The sequence below is a fragment of the Grus americana genome, chromosome 2, assembly GCF_028858705.1.
Source record: "Grus americana isolate bGruAme1 chromosome 2, bGruAme1.mat, whole genome shotgun sequence".
Taxonomy (NCBI): Eukaryota; Metazoa; Chordata; class Aves; order Gruiformes; family Gruidae; genus Grus; species Grus americana.
The window spans coordinates 98,150,427-98,170,292 of record NC_072853.1 but is presented as its reverse complement, the minus strand read 5'-3'; the positions used below and the strand labels follow the sequence as shown (position 1 = coordinate 98,170,292).

Sequence of the window (19,866 nt, the reverse complement as noted above, 5' to 3'; positions counted from 1 at the left end):
TTTACGCCGTTCACCTAATGGCTGGCATCACTTAAATTAAAGCACTGGCCATTAAGTTTGGTCACTGGCAGGCTGCAGCGAAGCAAGGCTGTATTTTTCAGCTAGCTGAGAAGCAAAATAAACAGCACAGTCTTGACCTCACACTCCTCTTGCCAATAAAGCCTAACCAGGGAGCAAAAGAGACAAAAACTCAAGCACAGAAGACATACGATGGAACGGAATCTTCTCCCTCCAGCATGCAAGGGGCTGGCTCTTCCCCTGAAGAAGTGCTACTGTGCACCTCCAGCACCAAGCCCTCCACAGCACAAACAGATGCACAGCTATGCATCTGCAATATAAAGGTCTGTACCTCACAACTATGGGAAAAAGTTGTACTGCTGTCCCTAGAGCTTTCCCTACAAAGGATGGTTTTACAAGGACTGGGCACTGGAGTTGTTCAGCAAAGCCATTTCTATTGCCTAGGTTTCACAATCAGTTTTGTTCTCAAAAAAGCAGCCTGGAAAAGCCTCTAAATGACACTTGAAGGATAGTTTTGAGGTTACATCGCTATCCTTCTAATAAAAACAAACTGAAAAGATACATATGATGACAGTACAAATACTGTAAGCTAAACGACTCCTAAGCAGCAAAACCCAAGCTTTCCCAGGAAGGGTTCAAGACTGGATTGGGCTCTAGATCTGAAGCATGTAAAGGCTTCGCTCTTCCTTACTGCGAGCATAAGAGCATCACGGTCACTCAGCTCAGCCCTCTCCCTGTGTTACTAGCCGGTGAATACAGCCCTCCTTTAGGCTGGCATCAACCACCCTAGCTTCTGTGAACAAACTTACCACATGTTTAAAAGTAAAACAGAAGGGAAACGGGCCAGGAAATTATCCAATATGGTTCTGAGTGAGCATTTCAAGTGGCAGAGACCTCAGGAGTCCCATAGCTACCACTGCTGGGAAACGATCCCCAGCTAACAAAGGCGTAAAAAGACCCACCCAAGTAGGAGAAGGGCTGTAAAGCTGAGGAACTGGGGGAAGCCATGAAAGGAAATACATTATTAAGGAAAAAGAAAAAAAGCAGAAACACCAAAGGGGAAATAAATAAGTCTCCGGGATTAGCAGGGAGAAGTACAGATTTAAGAGAGATCCATTGTGTGAGTACAGCTTTATAAAAGCTTACAACACAACGACCTTTAAAAATAGCTTCATTTCTATTGCCAAAGCACCACCACAACCTGCATCAAATAAACTTACAATCCGCCAAGGAGCTGAATGCACTGGCTTTAATGGGATTTCATGGTGCTCAGTAACTTCCAGGATTAGGTCCCTACCACAAAGCGCTAAATTGTCTAGGAAAACACACAGGAGGAAACAACAGTAAAACAACCCTGGAGAGTTACACTATGCACAATCTTTTACATACAACTGAACGCTATCAGCTGGTACAATATTTAACATGTCCAATACCCCAAACTGGAATTGGTACACTTTTGAAAAATGCACCATTTTCCATAGCTGCTTCATGCAGGCTTACAGCAAATAACAAGGCTCTTTCCTGTGAGTTTTAGGGTGGGGGATTACCCTTTTTTCCAGTGACATTGCTTATAAAAACAAGGAACAGTTATTGATGGCAACAGTTAGGTTATCTCCTACCCCAAACCATCCCTCTTGATCACCACTTTGCAAAGCCTGCAAGTCCAAAGCACCAGTTACTCCAAACCTGAGACTGTCAGCTTCTTAAGAGTAAAGGCTTGGCACCGGGTGAGACAGGCTGTGGGGCGACCACAGCATGGCTCCCAAGGTACTGCCTTGTTCGCCAACAAGACTCAACCAGGGGAAATGGCACGGCCCCCTGGCAGTGCCTCAGCACAAGGAGGCTGCAGCCAGGAAGGGGTTGGCACTGCGCTGCACCAGGCAGCACCGCTGAGCGAACCCAGGATGGACGCTCATGAGAGACCGCATCCCTGTGCGAGCAAAGGAGGGACTGAAGTTAAGCATCCACAGGCAGCTGACATTTGACATACCTAGGGGTTTCAGGAGTTTCTTTTGGTGACTAGGACAGTTTCTAAACCATTTTTGGTAAGAAAAGAACACTGGCACTCTGGGAGCAGGGAGATGCCATCAATGGCATTTTCATGTGCTCCCTTCTTTCAGGGATCAGCTTAGAGAAGTAAGTTAAAAAAAGTAGCATCACACTTTTCATTACTATTGGTTTTTATGATGTTTTCAAAGCACACAGCAAACAACCACAGAGGAGAGGATTTATGCTCTAAATATTCACCTGGAGAAACAACTGAGTGCACAACTTGCACAAAACTAGGGGAAGAGATGCCAGGAGGAAGGGAACTGTCTGAAGAGTAAGCATGCTGTGGTCACCTGCAAAGGGGGGTGATGTGCTGGGTGTGAGTTTCACTGCTGGTGGGGTACTGGGATGACAGAAACAGCCAGAAAAAAAAAAAAAAAAAAAAAAGAAAAGAGGAGTTGCTTGCAATAGAAAGATGGAGTCACTTGCAAGAGTTAGGGAAGAAAAGACCCTGCAGATTGCTTGCTGCTGCTCAGTAGGCTGCCCACTTTCAAGCTAAGCCTGCAATCCCATCAGTGAGGACTGTGGAACTGAGCCGAGTTTGAACTCACCAGCAGTAAGGTTGTACGAGCAGATCAGCCTTGGTAGCCTTGCCTGTGTGAGTATTTGTCACAAGGCTTGACAGTCCCTGCTCAAGGAACTTGAGACCAGAACCGAAAGGGATGCTTGTAGGTCAGGTTTAATCCTCAAGAGCCTGTGGGGTGGGTGAACAAAGAATGGGTGGGCGTGTATGTAAAAATACGAGACCACAAGACACCTGGTTCTGAGTACTGCTACTAGCCTATTCCTTCCAACACCATTAATAGCATGCCAGACTTCACAGAAACAAAAGCAAGCAGCCAGGCTCTTCCTCCCTCGAACAATAAAATAGAATAGTAAAACAGAAGCAAAGATGGATTCAATTAGCCCAAGATCTTTTGTGATAAAGGTTACTCAAATAATCCACGTACAGAAGCTCTCCACATCTACAACATCTCTGCACCATTATTTGTAATAATATGACACCTCAGCTTGCAGAAGGTGCCACACTGGATACTAATAGCACACTTATTATTAGATTTTCTGCATGGTTACATAAGCCTGCAAAAGGGGAAAAATGTAAATGATTCAAGAAGATATTCTTCTTGTGGTTCTCATGAAGTCTTTAGTATCTGAAGATTGACGACGATCCCTCCTGGCAAGAAACAATCAATTTTTATGCTTCATTAAAAGAGTTCTTTTAGTACTTTTTAAGAAAATGCTCAAAGGCAAGTCATGCGAAGAAAATATATATTTTTTTAATCTAAACATTCTGGGCAAAATTTTACTCTCAGATCTTCTAAACGCTTCTCCTAAAATAAAACAAAGCTGTGCAGGCAACTTCGTGTTTATTTCTTCCTCGTAAGCTAACTATGATCTGAGGACATTTCACCCTATCTAAATCCAGCTGCGTGAGCAGGCACAAATTTCAAAAAAGGACACAATAAGGGCAAGAAAGCAAGGGAGGTATGCACACTCTTTAGTAACACTGAGGCAAGAAGACTCCAGCCATAATGCAAGCTCATAAGTCAATGCCAACCCAGGCAGAGTAACTTACTCGTGTCAATGCAAGAGCAGCAGGTGCCCAGGAACCTGCCCAGCTGTGTGACCAAGAGCACATCTCTTCCATTGTTCAGAAAAGTACAGGCCACAGCAGTGATCTCTTAAGCGCATGGTGTCTGTATAATCCCCAGAGGACTTTTTCCCTGAAACCAATCAGTGGCATACACCCATCCCCAAAGTCCATTTCTGCACCCACTGGGTCTAAACCTGCTGACTCCTTCTGGAAATACTGTCTAACATGACACACACCCAAAGGAACGGTGGGCTAAGCCACAGCTATTAATCTCATTTATCCAGTATGAGTTTACACGTCACTTAGCTATATCACAACGCTGCACACAGGATCCTACAAAGCGGCAGATGCAGGAAGGGTTTACTACATGCTACAGCATCTGTCCTTACCTATCAATGAGCAGAACGCTAAGTGTCATGTTGTCTCATACTTCACTGCTGTGTGAATGGCATATAAATGCTGCTGTTACTCATGCATAGGGTCTGCTCGCAGCTTAGATAAGTGAGATAAATCTAACACAAGTTCAGAGGTTTAGCTGACAAGTAGCTGCGAGCAGGAATCACTGTTCTTCTCCCTTTAAATGTAAACGGTGTCTAGCAAACTTACTTTTTGGAGGGCTCAGCGCTCTTGCCTTCATGCATATGGAACAGTCCCCAGCCCAGGGCAAGCCTCTGGCAGCAGCAGGGAACTAGGTGGACATCACCAACACAGTGGAAGGTTTTCCCACTGCACTACCAGCTCATCTAACTCACTGCTAGATCATCAGACAGCACAACAGCTGGCTCACCTTGACTCTAGCAAACGTATTACTTCCACAATTCATATGCAAATACATATAGTGCCTTCTGAGACACTCATTGAATTGCCCACATGAGGAAAATTTTAGGGTACTGTATCACTGTTCCTTCATCTACTGCAAAAAACCTAAGAAAATTTTAAAAAATCAACTATTTGCAAATAAGCCTTTGCAGACAGAGTAAACTGTGGCAAGGATTTTTTAGATTCTGCATCCAGGTCGTGGTACAGGAGGCCAAATTCAACCTGTTTTCTTCACCTGAACTATGGCTAGAAGGAACTATGTTCTACCTCTACACCCCTGTTAAGATGACCCACACTACCACAACGAAGCTGGGATGCAAAAGGGTGCTGGTAAGAGGCGACCATTATGCTCTGGAGAAGCAAAAGTGCTTTTTTTAAGTCCTCAAAGACCAGAACTCAGGGCTTCTACCTCGCAACCTCTGTTTGCAAGAAGCAAAATGATTTTGGGTACTGCAGGTCCTCAAATCCCTTCATGAACTTCCACAACTCTATGAGTAGAGTATTTTTAGGAAAGCCTTTTCTGTCCTGCACTGCTCCAAGAAGGGCTTACTATAACTACAACGATGTGTAGCTCTGCACAAACATCAGAGTACATCTGCATCCCTGCTCAGCTCATTGCTGAAAATGGACTTTGTGTGGACCAGTATTTTGAACCTCCCATTCTTAACTTGGACTTCTAAATCCATTTTTAGGAACTTAAAAAAATGCTTGAGTTTTAGATGGGCCGAGCAGCTGCATCTCCTTGTTACTCAAACAGAAGACACAGTTGTTTGGCACCTTTGAGTATCAGACCAGCTTTATTTAGTTCTCTAACTTCAGTCACCCGTAGAAGAGCAAAGTCAAGTGAGATTTGTATCCTTTTCAAAGCGTCATGCTTTTTATACATGCAAGTGATAAAGCTGCCTGTATTAGTGAACACAAAACGCAAAGCAGCATACTTGGAGACACTTGTAGCACGACATCCCACATCTAAGTAATTCCATTCAAATGTAAATGAGACGCATTGCAATTTCAGGATTATTTACTACATTTGTTTAGTACAATCACCTTGCAAGAAGTCTTTAAGTGCTTTATTTGCAGAGAGCTGCAAAAATTGCCCCTGGGCATGTGGATACAATGTGTCGCATTTTATTTTTTGGAAACACAGAAAAATCTGAATAGAAAAACAACAGCAACAAAAAAAAGCCTCAGAAAAACATGCTTGGAAACCTGGAAGAGAGGTATAAGATCCTTTTGAAAATGCAGCTCTCAAACCAGAAGGAAAAACGCTTGCTTGCTCTTCATGCAGGTGGAAGCTACCTGCATTCATGGGGATATAGGAAGCAAAAGAAGATAAAAAATGACTAATCTGAAATGTCTTGACTAACTTAATACACCTAGATTTAATTTGTAAGCAGGTTATTCTATTAATTATTTACAGTCTTGCCTTAAGAGGATGTAGATTTTTGTGTGTGCATGCACGTTTGGATTTTTTATACATTTATAACTGCTGATATAGAGAGTTTTGTTCTTTGCCTCAGAAGAAATTATCTGATTCTGCCTTCATTTACACTGATCTAACTCTTAAATCCAACAGTTACATTGCTGTAAAATTACTATTATCAAGGGGAAGAACATTCTAAAATTATCCCTTCGGCAGAGAGCACGAAGCCTGAAACTCAGTGCTTTCAACACCATTTTATCGGGACTGTGATCTCGGCACGGCTGGTAATGCAGCCAGCCGAAGCCATGAAAGGGAGCTTTGTGCCCAGCTACACACCAGGCCATGTAAGACTTCCAGCTTTTTGACTGGCCGACGGGGATGTTGCTCTTAGTAACACGGCAAGATTGATTAGGTACAATAAAAAAAAAAAGCGTTTAGAAAGACAGCAGTGGAATAAAGTTCCTTCTCTATGAAAGCTGCTACAGTGCACGCAAGCGAAAAATGCCAAGTTGTCAAAAAAAAAGCCAAGTGCTCAAATATTTCAGGTGGTAAACTAGTAAGGAGATTCAGAGATTTGTTTATCATGGGAAAAACCTCAGCCCCGTCTGATCCAGAACGAGTGCCGTGTGATCTCTCTGGTGAACCACACACGAACCTCCAACTGTATCTCCAGTGTATGACCCTGCAGTGGCAAACCCAACTACTCTCACTATTGTTGTGATGTTTACCCTCAAGATCTTAGTCTGACTCCTGCTGGTACTTTGCTCCTGTTGGTGGAGGCTGGCCAGTAGAAGAGAGAGATCTTCCCTGGAGAGCTGCCCTCCTTCAGGAGGCTCCAGCATACACATCCCTGACAGGATGCCAGGGAGTAGAGAGATGGCTGCGATGAACCAGCCCCCTCTCCGATGATCCCATGTTCCATCTCTTCCCCTCTGGGGCTGTTTCAGGGGATCTAGGCTTAGAAACTGGCTTTTTCCTGGGAAGACAGCAGTGAAGGGGAACAGTCCTGCTGGCCAGCTGAACACCACAGAGGCAGCTCCTTCATCGGGTGCTCCCACAGTGGAAGGAACAGATTAGACCCAATATTTCTGTTGTATGCTGTGTATGGGAATACTCGAAACCACTTTGTTGACCTTCCCATCATAGACTTCTGCACCAGGTGAGAACTGCACTGAACATCTAACCTGGATCCACACACATCTGTAAAATTTACCCCAACATATTACACCACAGCAAAAATTTCACCAACAGATGTGCTGGTTGCAAAAGGCTCCAAACCTATTAGCTAATCTTTTCCCAAGATGATTAAGAATGAACATCATAGCACTGATGTTTTACTCATCTGTCAAAATGTATGACTCGCCATGGGCAGGTGGTGAGCACCCTGCACCATGACTGGTGCACAGCAGGGCTTCCTGACTCCTTTGGGCCGAGCTGACAAACAAGTAGCTATCACCCTGCTACCTCCACTCTGCCTCTCTGTGCAAAGCCCAAGCATGGCACAGTCCGTTCTGGCTTTCTCCTGGCTCCTGCCTGCTCGTCAGACTGGGCAGGTAGCTGTCTGCCACAGAAAGTGAGGAGGACTCTGGTCCTGAAAAAGAAGTGGTGGTGATTCAATGCTCCCAGTGCTCCCTTAGCCCATGGGCATGGCTTTTAAATTACCTCCTTCCACACTCCATCCCACCTTCACGGGGTTCTAATTAGATTTTGGGCTGGGTAACCCCTCTTTGTTCCTTGGACTTTCCCCCTTCATCTGTATTCCTAATCCATTTGCCTGTTTCTTAGCATTTATGTAGCTACCCATGAATACATGCTCAAATTGTATACACAAAGAAATGCAGATCGGACCAGCTTTACTGCAAGTCCCCGCAGAGACGAGCCTAGCTAGTCTCTCCCAGTGCTATAAAGTTTGCCGAGCTGCTTTAAATATCTCTCTTCTTCAGAACACAGATTGGCTCGGCGAGGTGGTATATACACATTACTCTGTATACTGTGTATGTGTGAACATATGTTTGATAGCTAGATCGCTCTATTCCAATACATAAAACCGCGTATACACTTGTTCTTTTAAAATCTTGCTGCTGCTGACTTTAGCAGAGGTTCCCTCCAGGAATCTCACTCCTCTCTGCCCCTCTGGTCCCCGGGAAGGTTTTCCTCCAGCCATCAGCAGGACTTTGCAGCTGGCTCCAGAGCAGAGCAACGATGCTGCGAGCATCAGCCAGAGGGGGCTGCGAGAGTGTGTTGTGAGATGCAACCGCCTCGAAGGGCTGAGCTTGCCGACTGTGCTAGAGGCTTTTCTCGCTTGCGTAAATCATTTCTTGAAATAATAATGCTTAAAATAGTTCAGCAAGTCTCCAGGTTTCTCACTTTTTTCTGCATGCAGAATTAGGCAGCCAGGAGTGAACACGTACAGCTGCACACCGGCTGGATATTTGTGCCAGTTACCTGTGTCTGAGACCGTACACAAAATGAAGTCGGATTCTGATGCCACCAAACTCATAGAGACGGTGCTGTGTATTTGTTCGCCAAACCACCATCCCCTACGATTTGTTAGCGCGGTCTCTGTCGTTCAGTGTTTTCTTATCCAGCTAGATGTTAACAGGGAAGAAAGGGGCCAGACTTCTCGGGATAATGCATTTGACGGTGATAAAAGTGTTTCCATGGAGCTTTACAGCAAAACAAAAATTGCTGCCCTTTATCTGATGTGCACACATTTCATACTTGCAATATGTCTAAAGTGATTTTATGACTAAATCCTGGGAAAAATGCAAAGAATGCTTGGCTAGAAGCATACTTTTCCAGTAAAAACACAACATGGCTTATTAACTGCGGCACTTGGAGGAGGCTATTCAACATGAAGTGCATTTTTTCAGCTCAAGACCAAAAACATGTGTTTGGATATAAGTTTTTTTTGGCTTCAGGCACCAATTTGACTGACTACATTAGAGGGGTCTCCAAGCCCTTTTAGCATACGCTAGCTTCAGCTCAAATGAAGTGGTATTCTATTAAACATGCCAGGGGTACTGCAGTTGAAGGCAAGGTTAAAACCTCCTGACTTTTTCAGAATATATTAAGCAGAAATAATGGAAACAAAAAGCTCCATTAGGTACCTCGTTAAGATTTTTGTAGTTGCTGATCAGCAACCTTGTTATGGCAACACTTTTCAAAGTCACTGCAAGAAATGTTAATTGTGGCGATGGCGGGGTGGGGACGACGCACAATGAACTGCGGGAGCAGTACTATTAGTGTTACCGTGAGAACAGATTATGCCATTTCCATTCTATCTTTGAATTCTGGTGGGTGTAGGGTGATGTGACTCTGAATGATGTCAGATTACCCAGCCTACATTTTCCTTGGAAAGAAGCTCCTTCCTCCACTTCTCTAGCAAGAGGGCTTGTAAAGACTGCGCTTGGGAAATCTCAGCTTCATCAGACTCTGAAATGATCCCCGTGCTATCTGGAATTTCTTTAATCAGACAACTGGAAGGCGTACGCTCCTTGAATACCTGGAAACACCAGAATATGCTCACTTGGGCTTGTGAAATGGTGAGAACCGATAACAAGGGGTGATTTTCTGGACTAATCCCCAGGAAACAGGACTTCACTCTCCCCAATGTGGGCTGAAATCCAGACGATCTCAGGCACATTTGTAAGCAGGTCACAATGTCACTCCTCTTCTCTCCCATTAAAATACTAATTGTAAAAGCTTTTGTCTCTAATCTGCAGCTAACAAACCGGCAACTCTGCACAAAGGGGAAGAGTGCAACTCAGTCCAACACACCTGAAGGGTACACTATCTCCACAGCAGACAACTATGATATACGAAACTGCCCAAGATAGAGCATGTCAGGAAACGCAATCAAATACTGAGTTTTGCTTTGAAACAGCCGTGGGATTTGCACACCTCTGGCTCCCCACTCCCTTCCCCGGTCTACCACAAAAAGCTGTGCAGCAGAGGGGTGCGCAGGGCAGTGGGGCCAGCCCAGCACACCAGCCAGGGCTGCCCACACAGCACCAGGCCCTAACACTTGTCCTGCCCCACGAGGTTGGCAGCAAGCACCGATCTCCCAAGACGCATCATTAAGTGGAAAAAGAGCGAGCAAATTTCTGCCTTCCCTGCCCCAACGCACACACACACAGAGGCTGCAGGACGGATGGCCAAACCATGAGGATTACTCGGTTTACTTTTGAGCCAAAGATAAAAGATTTTAAACCCCAGTCAGGGGCAACACATGCTCCCTCCTCTCAATCCCAAGAAGCTTTTCCCAACCATGTAGATAGGTCATGCTGGCACTAGCTCTGCTCAATCAGGTGATTTTCTTTTTCCCCTTTCCTATCAGGAGGCTGCAGACTGTGCTCTTGTGCGAGACTAGATTGGGGCCGATTTTTTTATTACCCCTTTTCGTTGCGCTGTCATGGGTGGGGAGCCAGAGAGACGCTGGTTCGGTTCAGTTTATCACAATATACGAAGAGACTGATGTTTCTCCCCACTTTGGCAGTGCATATGAGGGTGGGCACACTCCTCACTCTCCCCCTTCCCTATCAGGGAGCAACTCCAGTAACACTCAAATCAGTATAAACCATCCAGCAACAGACCCAGGATCAAGCCTAGAAAGAAAATTAACATCAAACTCTGCTTATTTCTGCTGCTGATGAACTCAGGCAGGACAGAGCCAGGGTGAATTACAATGATCATCTCCTCTCATGCAAAAATCACTTGCACAATGCTACTCTCCTCTTCATACCACGTCAAGCAAGCTCCCAGTGATACTAAAAGGGGAGCGGAGATCCGCTGATGCCAGAGCTATGAGATGGTGCCTATATTAATCATTTCACCCCCAGCTTTTTAAATGCTTAAAAAAGCCCCCTCTCACAATGAAAAAAGGAACTGCACATGCCATATTCAGAAGCATTTGTTTCTTTTCTGGAAATAAATACAGGAACTGAATTATTCTTTTTCCTAGAGAATAGTAAGATGCAGTGGTTTTTTCCTTGGGTTAAGGCAAAAGAAAAAAAAATCCACATGTGAAATCCAGAATTTTTACACTTTTCTAACATCTTCCCAATGTGCACTGAAGCTTTAAAAATTAATTCTGAAACTCACTGAAAAAGAAAAAAAAAAAAGGTAATTTTGAGGTTTTACAATTCTTTCCATACACATACACCCTTATATAAGCACACATGCACAAACTTTTTTATTAGCAAAGTCATGCATACAGGGAAAGAAGCTTGTCTGCAGGTGTGCACGGAAATCCCAGTCACACTACTGGAAAGTGGAAGGACGGAGAGACTGGCTAAAGCAGCCTTCAGTATACGGCTGTGCCGGGAAACATAGAAGAACTCCTCAGCTCTTCTCACGAATCTGAATATTTAAATATATGGGAAAGTAAGAGTAACACCATCTTCTTTGAGGTGAGTCTGCTGGTAATTACAGATGTGTTAATGCATGTGCGTGTAAAAGGCAACGACTGTTTATGATACACTGAAACATGTATTTTTATTCATCATAAGACTGGTGTGAGGGGTTTTCCCTCCGCTGAATAATTCCACCCCTTGCAATCATGCCTCGACTTCTCACATTTCTGCCTGCTTCTCCCATAACCTTTAGGTGCCTGCTCTTTACTCTTGAAATACAATTACTGCTGAACCATTTATATCTTATCCAAGATGCTCGTCTCACACTTGGCACAGCTGATGAGTCCTAAAGGGAGCTGCTGCCACATGAGGCTGATTTGCTCTACGCTTAGTGCCACCTCATACGTATCAGTGTCCCATTTACCTTTACAGTTACAACCCAGACTCGCTGATACGCCGTCCGCAAATGTCAGGCCAAGCTCTAAGCTGTCTTTTGCTCACTTCCTCTGCCTCTTAAATCTGCAAAGGAATCTCTAAGAGAATATTCTGCTGACCCACTGCAACTTTTCTGGTGCTTCTCGATTTTTGTGTGCTTACCCCGATCTGCAAAACAGCACTTTGCACATTATGGTTTGTTAGTGAAACATAGGCAATTTTTCTCCGAGCATCTTCCTCGCTTCTTTATTCCTCTCTATTTTAAGCAACTTTCAGCTGAGAATAATGTCAGACTGACAGCTCTGGAGACCAAGGTATTTCAAGGAGAGGAGCCAAGCACAACTCCCTTCCTGTATCAAAAGCTAAAGGGCGAGCTCTCTATCCTCTTTGTGGTACTGTAAGAAACTGCATCCTCTTTCAGTCTGCCTTAGTCACTGAAAAGTCCCTGTTCACCAAACTGATGTGTTGGGCAGGTACAAAACCAAACCTGCCCACACAAATCCCTTTGAAGGACCGGTACTCAAATCCATGACTGAGAGGGATGAGTTATACTGGTAAAGTGGTTGCTCTCCACTTCTATGCAGTCCCATACCTCCACGGGCCACGAACAGAGACAGTCCCAGGCAACGTGCCTGTGCAGGAGGGCTTCGGCAGAGAGCCGCAGGGAACCTGGAAATACAAACTCCTCTGCTGCTGGCCAGGGCCGGGTGAAGCCTTCCCAGCCGTCAGTCCAAGCAGTCACACCAGCAGAAGGTCCCTGGCTGAATTGTGCCCACGCAGCCAAGACGGCTGACAGAAAGCACCTAGCTTCTCATTCCCCCTTGGGGAAGGCAGGACAAAGCTCTCTGTTTTGCTCTCAAAGGGGGAAAAATCAGGATCTTGACCTTCCAGTTCTGCTGTCAGCAGCGCCGACCGCCAAAATCCTCCTCTGGTTCCTTAGGGAGAAGAAGGTGGCACTAAAGGACCAAGAAGAGCAGCAGTAATGGAAAGCCACCACCCAGAAACCCTCCAAAACCAGGTTACCAGTTAAATGATTTCTCCACCTGAGAAACTAGTTTCGCTGAGCAAACAAAAGTTTTGCCGTACCCTAAAACATTCACTTGTTCAGAGATGAACAGGCTGGCTTCTGAAGAGAAAGTTAAGCGTCTGCCACAGAAATGTCGTGCCGCGCCCTCTGTAATGGCTGCCGAGGAAGGCAGTACTGCAGTTGATTCATTAGGTTAAAATTAGTTCACCAAAGGATGGGGGAGACAGGCATTTCATAGATTATTCTTTTGACATTTTAGTGTAATGACAGACGGGACCATTTAAAATCTATCTATCTCAGCATCTGAGCCTAGCAGGTCTACATACAGGAAAGCTCAAGATAATATAAGGAGGATCATATTTTCTGTTGAATTCTACAGGACTTAGCAGAAACATGGCTCTTGTTTCTATCCTTCTTTACCATTGCTGCAATTCAACTGCTTCTTGACTGTATTATGAATTTAACAGCAAATAAAAAGCAAAGACGACCTCATAAACATGGCTGAAAAAAATCACTACTTTGCTCCCAGATCTGCAACATGGACTTTAATTCAAAAGGTTCTCAACCATTTTTGAACCATTTTTGTTTTCTACAAGCATACACTTAGGAAGATACAATGTTGTCTGAGAGATGACCCAACTTCTCCTCTGAAACTCAAGAGAGTGAAAAGAACAAAAGCACATTAACAAGCAGAAGCACGGTTTGTTATTTGCAGGCATTACTCAGTGTCGATAAACGCTGATAAATGAGTAAATCAGGCAACCAAAGGCCAGTGTATTACTAAGTGACAAAATAAACCTTTAAAACCTTGATTTTCAGGCCAAACCCCATTTTTGGGTTGTTGAAAGCAGCCAACCAGCCAGCAGCAGACTAAGATGTGCACAGTGACCAACTGCTACATTGGTTCGCCAACATCCATCACACAAATTGATTAAATATAGTCTGCATCAGTCATTTAATATAGGAGAAATAAAGCCATTGTAATAGAATATAGTTTGCAGGATCAATACTGACTGCTAAGGAAATAAATGTTTCGACAACACCTTGACATATATTTCTCTCCAGTACCCCATCTGTGTTCTGGTACTTAGATGGTAGCGGGAAATCATTAACCTTGCTTTTCAGAGACTCTGAAAACTGTACAAAACCCAGCTGTGACATCTAAGCCTGCATGAAGTGACATAAATCCTCTTCCCCACTCAGGGGGCTCTCAGAGAGAGAAAACACAGTGCTGAAACACCAGGCAGATACAGATGCAGGATGCTGCCAGCCTGGTCCACACACCACAGTGCAGCTCTGCATCAGGAACACCATGTGCCCGCTCCCCTACCCTCCCAACACAAATCATCTGAGGATACAATCCCTGCAAGCTTCAGGTGAACAGCCATCTCAGCACCACACTTTTCTCTCTCTCTAAAAATTCATAGCATGGACTTGGCCTGAAGGAAGCAAAAGGAAGGTGGTGATAGCTTTATCGCAGTTTATCCATGGAGCAGCAAAGAGAATACAGCAGTCCAAAGCTCTGCAGCCACAGCAGCGTGGGGCAGGGAAGGTAAATATTTCCTTTCCATGCTATTCTTTCAAAGAGGACCTAGCAGTAAGGAAAAACTATGGTGGATATGGTGCTGCGAACATAAGTAACATAAAAAAAACCTTATAGACTTATAAAAAAAAAAATCCCTATTTTTCCTCATACATATTGTAGCTTTCTAGCCACATACTGGAAAATTAGCTTTATGTCCAAACAAACAAACAAAAGACATAACTGTGGAGACCAAGCTCTACATGAAAAGTGGAATTTAAGAGCTTATGACTTGCTCAGATAGAGCGGAAAAGTGAATGAGTAAAACAGGCCTGTTCTGCTCAGTCATTCTCACTTGTAAGGCTGTACGCAGCTTGCCAACAGCTCTTCCTCAGCCTTTGAGAACAGCCCGATGAGCCTGTTCCAAGTGAAGTATAAAAAAGTTTATTACTAGGTAGTTTTACAGTAAGGCAACTTCTGCTCTCTTTCATTAGTTTTGTTTTTTTGTTTTTTTTTTTTTTTTTAAACAAGTACAACAAGCAGAGACAGTTACATGGCAGAAAGCTGAACAGAGAGGGATTTTTGTGTTTCCGCAAGGAAATCCCTATTCAAATATATGCTAAAATAGAGTGCTCTTAGAAATCCCTGCGCGGTTTTCAGCCATTGTCAGTGTTGGTACCTACAGATAACACAGGGAGGAGGCGGGGATGCCTCGAAGGCGATGCTCGGACCCCTCGCCTACGCACAACCTTTCCCGTGCCATATTCAGGAGCTCTGCCTTTGTTCGGTCTAGTTCAAATGCCTCAGGCGACATGGCTTCCACCCCTTCCCGACGGGGATTAATCCACAGTCTAACAGATCTTACTTAGCTGGAAGTGTTTCTGGATTTCAGCCTACATTTTCGGCGCTGAATTTTATCCCATTACTCCTCGTCATACTGCTTAGACCACCCAGCACAATTCTTCTCCAACTCTGAATATTTATACCCCTCGAGTGCAAGACTGGTAGCTTTAACATTGCCCTGTTCCTTCACCCTCTTTCTCTCTCATTCAGACAAACCGTACGTATTTAATTCTTAATCTTTCTTCTCTTCTCTAGTCCATTAATCACTTTTGTTGCAGCTGTCTGAATTCCCAGCAATTTGCCACAGTCCTTCTGGTAATGAAAGACCCCTGCACATATGAACTTTGTATCTCCTAAAGCTCCGGCTGATGAAAGACACAGACTAATACGCACACACACAGAAACACACTAATGTTTTCCAAATTCATTCTTTTTACAGAAAGAGCTTAGCTTCTTTCAGGCAGGAAGCAAAAGGCATTTGTCTTTTTAAGTCCCCTAACAGAGGTGGAAAAGCAACACACTGTACTTTTTTTCAGATAAGAAACTGCGTGACTCCCAACTGTTTTCCACAATTGCTCACTCTGCCTTGCAAAAGCAGTGTATTTATTGATGCCTTCCTCTTCCAGCTCTCTAAGCTAGCTCACGTGGAAAGTTCATGTTCTGGTTTTTACAAATTGTTCGACTCGACCTTATACCTGCCCCTCGCCCTCTCTCTTGCCTCCTTTTTGCTATAAAAACTGGGCAGAGAGACAGGGCGCAGATACAAACAGGGAAACCCAATTTGACATTCCCCTTCCTTAGGATTTTAGAACTTCACATTGCTGATGAGATAAAATAACACAGAGAAGGGGAAATCTCCTTTGGGGCCCAGGGTAAAACTCCTGTCACCCTGATGTGGAAATGCATCTTTGCTCCACCAGAGACTCTGGGGTGATCTTGGGTAAGTATATCACTGATCTCTGTGCTGCTGCTACCTTCTCCCCAAATGGGCTTTTATATATAATACATACTTTAATGCATTTAACCTTGTATACTTTAAAGGCTATTCGGTAAATACCGATCCTTGCGGAAGATTAATTTCCAAGCTATAGTTTGGAGTCAGATATATAACAAAGATCTTGACTTTGCAGACAGATAAGTATGTGTGACTTCAAGTTCTACTGAACTGCAGCAAGAATAAAAAAAAAACCAGGGGAAAAGAGCACATGCGACATCCAAATGCACTTTAAACTGAACACTCATTCACTGCAAGGCAGGGTAAAGGGAGAAAAGTCGTTGCAGGTTGATGCCACTTACCCGTAGGCAAGTTCTCTCCTCTAGCGAGACAACTGTGAGTATCTAGCATTAGAAATCATTTTATTCCTTGCAAATGTCTAGGGCTTTTTCACAGCAACAGAGTTGCAAAAAAAATAAGCATGCTCAAATAGCCACTGAAAACCTGACTATTTATTTCCCTTTTCTAGCCTGTTTGTATGCTTACACTATCCAATGCACATTTTTATTCAGAAGTTCAAGTCACCCACAACTTTTTGTTACTCACTTGTTTCATACCAACAAAACATGTACATGCAAATATCCTGAGCACAAAGAGAAACTCTTAAAGTCATTATGACATTATTTGTATCCTGAAGCAAGTCATAATTTGTATGCACCCTGCCAAGTACTTTCTGTCAAAGCTAAAGTAATTATTAGGAAGTATGAAAGCAGGTGTCACTTCTGGCAAGTTGTAAGATGGCTTTATATTCTCAGTTGCAATGGGATAAAAATGATCCCTAAAAAGAGCATAGCAAGCTATTACTTTACATCCAGTATATATGTGAAACATAACAGTTGCCGCCTGTACTTTTTTTTCCTCTTTGGTATTTTAATTAAAGATTCAAGCTCCTAAAAGACAAAACCTAAAAATATGTGCAAAATCAATCCCATTTTGCATAATATCTATTTAGTTTCATAACCAACTGTCAAGCCATCTGACCCTCATTTGCATTTGCTATAAGGCAGGCAGCCGAGCTCACTTCCATCGCAGTGAGACATCCTCTGTCCCTGCTCACTCCCACATGCGAACCTCCGGCTTCTCGGATGAATCTCTGCTACGGCACTTTGGGACAGAGGGGACACTGATTGTTATGATTACAGGGCGAAAACTCTTCCAACTTGGGTGCCTAAATTTAAATACTTAACTCCATCTTTAAGCATCTGAACAAGCTGCTAGTGTTTCAAAGGTGCTGGGCACCCAGCATCTCCTACTTGTTTCTGTCAAACTTGCCAAAAAGAACATCTGCTTTTAATTAATTTACTGAGAACTGCAGGTACGCAGGACCTTTGAGAGCCATCCCACTTACTTCAGTTCCTAAATATAAATCCAGGTGCCTACCTCTAGGCAGTCAACTTTAAAATGCTGAAAAAGAAAAAATAGCATTATTAAATAAATAAATCTATATAAAAACCACATGCAGATATACCCAAGGCTTTTGGATTCTTGTTCCATACTTGACATATGACGTGATGTAAAAGAAAGCAGATCTGATTTTGTTGGAAAGCAGCATTTCATGCTGAAACTAGAGTATGTACATTGCTAATAACTAACATAATTAAAATAAGGAAAGGCATTCAGGGAAACTGTCTTCAAAAGTTGCTCCTCTTCCTTGGATAAGCAATCAAGCATAAATACAACCACTTTTGGGGGTTGGTTTGCTAAGAGTTTAGGGAAATTGCAAATTTACTAGTGTATTTATTATGCAAGCTTATTTTATTTTTCTTTCATTCAGCCAGACACCCACATTCTTGACAGCGTAGAACTTGAAAAGATTTTTTTTTAATTTAAAAACTGCAAACAGAAGAAAAATACAGGCTACCACCTGCCTCTGCAAATCTTTTGCGCGTCCATTTGTGCTTCTGAGCACGATGCAACTGACTACCCTGTAAAGAACGATACTCAAACACAGCAGCAATATTCCACCCTACAATAGGGCATCAACTCAAAAGGCAACATGACAACACGTCTGCATGTACATAAAACGCTGTCCTGCATCAGGGGCGAGGGATGCCATGCTGCAAGACTGAGAGACGCTCTCCCCAAGGCTGACCAGAGAAGCTCCCGGCTCTGAAAAGGAGCGCTGCCCGCTGGAGTCAATGGAGAGACTCATTGATCTGGGACTGCCCAATTTCTAACTGGGACTTAGCAGGTAAGTTCATGTTTTGGATTAAAAAAAACCTGCACAAACAAGGCCTACAGTACACGCACAACATGCAGTTAGTTTGTACCTGTGCAGGGGAAACGCTGGTATTGCCACACCTAAATCCACACAGTTTCAGACACTGTACTATGGCTCCAACTGCACCACTAGAGACAGAAAAACCTCAGAACAAAGGGGGCAAAAATATTATTAGTTATTATTTTGTTTTCTTAAAAAAAAAAAAACAAAACAAAACCAAAAAAAAACCCCTCAGTCTCCAAGCAGGCCAAATCTCTAGGCAAGAAAAGAAAAGAAAAAAAAATGCCTGGGGAAAATCCAGAAATATATATACAGCAGTTCTACATAAGGCTCATGTAACAACAAGGGACAGGACAGTCCTCCACAAAGGTCTGGTTCTACCAGGACCAGGACTGTGCCTGGCCCTGCCCTGCCTGCAGCATCCCAAGGAAGCTGCAGTTTGCTTCACTGAGTGAGCTGTTACCCTTGCTGTCACTTCAAAACTTCTCCCACTGCAAGCCCTGCTGGGCACAGTGACCACATGGGCCACCACTTCCCCGCTACGCCATGTCCCCAGAGTCAGTACTGCCCCAGGTTTCGACATGCAAGTTCTCTGCAGCTAGGGCGACACCAGAGGCCTCGTCCCATTGCTCTTCAGTGTGCAAACACCGTGTTGCAACTCTCATGCACAGCCCACTCACGGGCACACAGGGGACCACCACCACGTCCCCCCTCACAGTTGCCCCAGCAGGCTGCAACTGAGCCTCCCTTTGCAGGCTAATCCCTGCACCTGCTCCAGAGGCACGTTGAAAACGAGTTTATAATCTTTGCAGACAGGCAGTTGTCCACCCACTCAGCAGCAGCAGCCACATCTTGCTGCTGCTCATGTCAAGGCAGGGAAGGAGTGCCGGAGCTGCTGCCCAGCCATCACCACCAGGTGCAGACAGAGGGAAACCTGACCTGGTAAAGTGCCAAAGCCGTCATGCTCCAGCAGCATATGGAGCAGACGCTCCTTCCACTCCTCCTCACGCCGCCTCTCGGTGCCTCTCGTGGTGCGCACAGGAATGGGAGCCAGGTACAAAGGGTACCTACCACGCTCCCTCTGCTCGTTGCAACAGGATCTCTCGTGCACCCACCCTGCCTCTCCCACGGCACGAGCAACCTGCCAGAAGCGTAAAGTGGCTATGGGGATGGTTTAGGGGAAGAGAGGCTGGTCTTTCCTTGCTACACCAAGCGTGTGCAAGGATTGTGTGTGGGAGGATGTCTGCCCATGCGTGGAGGCAGGGGATCCATCTCACTGCCAGGGATACCTCCTTCCCTTACTTCAGTTTGGACCTATGGCTACAGCTCGCCCTTACGCTTCATGGGGACTGCAGTACAGCACAATCAGATACTCTACAGCCTTATCAAATAACCACTTTATGGGCATGTAAACCCACCAGGCAAAGCAATGAGTGCTGCAGATTGCCCACCTCACTTGGGAGGAGGTGGCTGAGATGCCGGCCAGCTGCTCTGCCCTGGCTTGTCTCTGCCACGGAGAGCCAGGTCGCTCCTGCTTACACACAGCTCTGCAGCCTCCAGCGCAGCT

At 44.4% G+C, this 19,866-nt stretch overlaps 1 protein-coding gene across 19 annotated transcripts in view; it reads right to left on the bottom strand.

The window, feature by feature from the left end:
* ATXN1 (ataxin 1) overlaps nt 1-19,866 on the bottom strand; it is a 229,714-nt gene that overhangs the window by 48,751 nt on the left and 161,097 nt on the right. The window contains exon 1 of one of the 19 annotated variants that reach the window (XM_054817226.1): nt 4,268-4,366. The exons of the other annotated variants lie outside the window; for them this stretch is intronic. The gene's annotated coding sequence lies outside the window, so the exon portion shown is untranslated. Of the gene's footprint in view, nt 1-4,267; nt 4,367-19,866 lie in introns of those variants that run through there. 19 annotated transcript variants of the gene reach the window in all.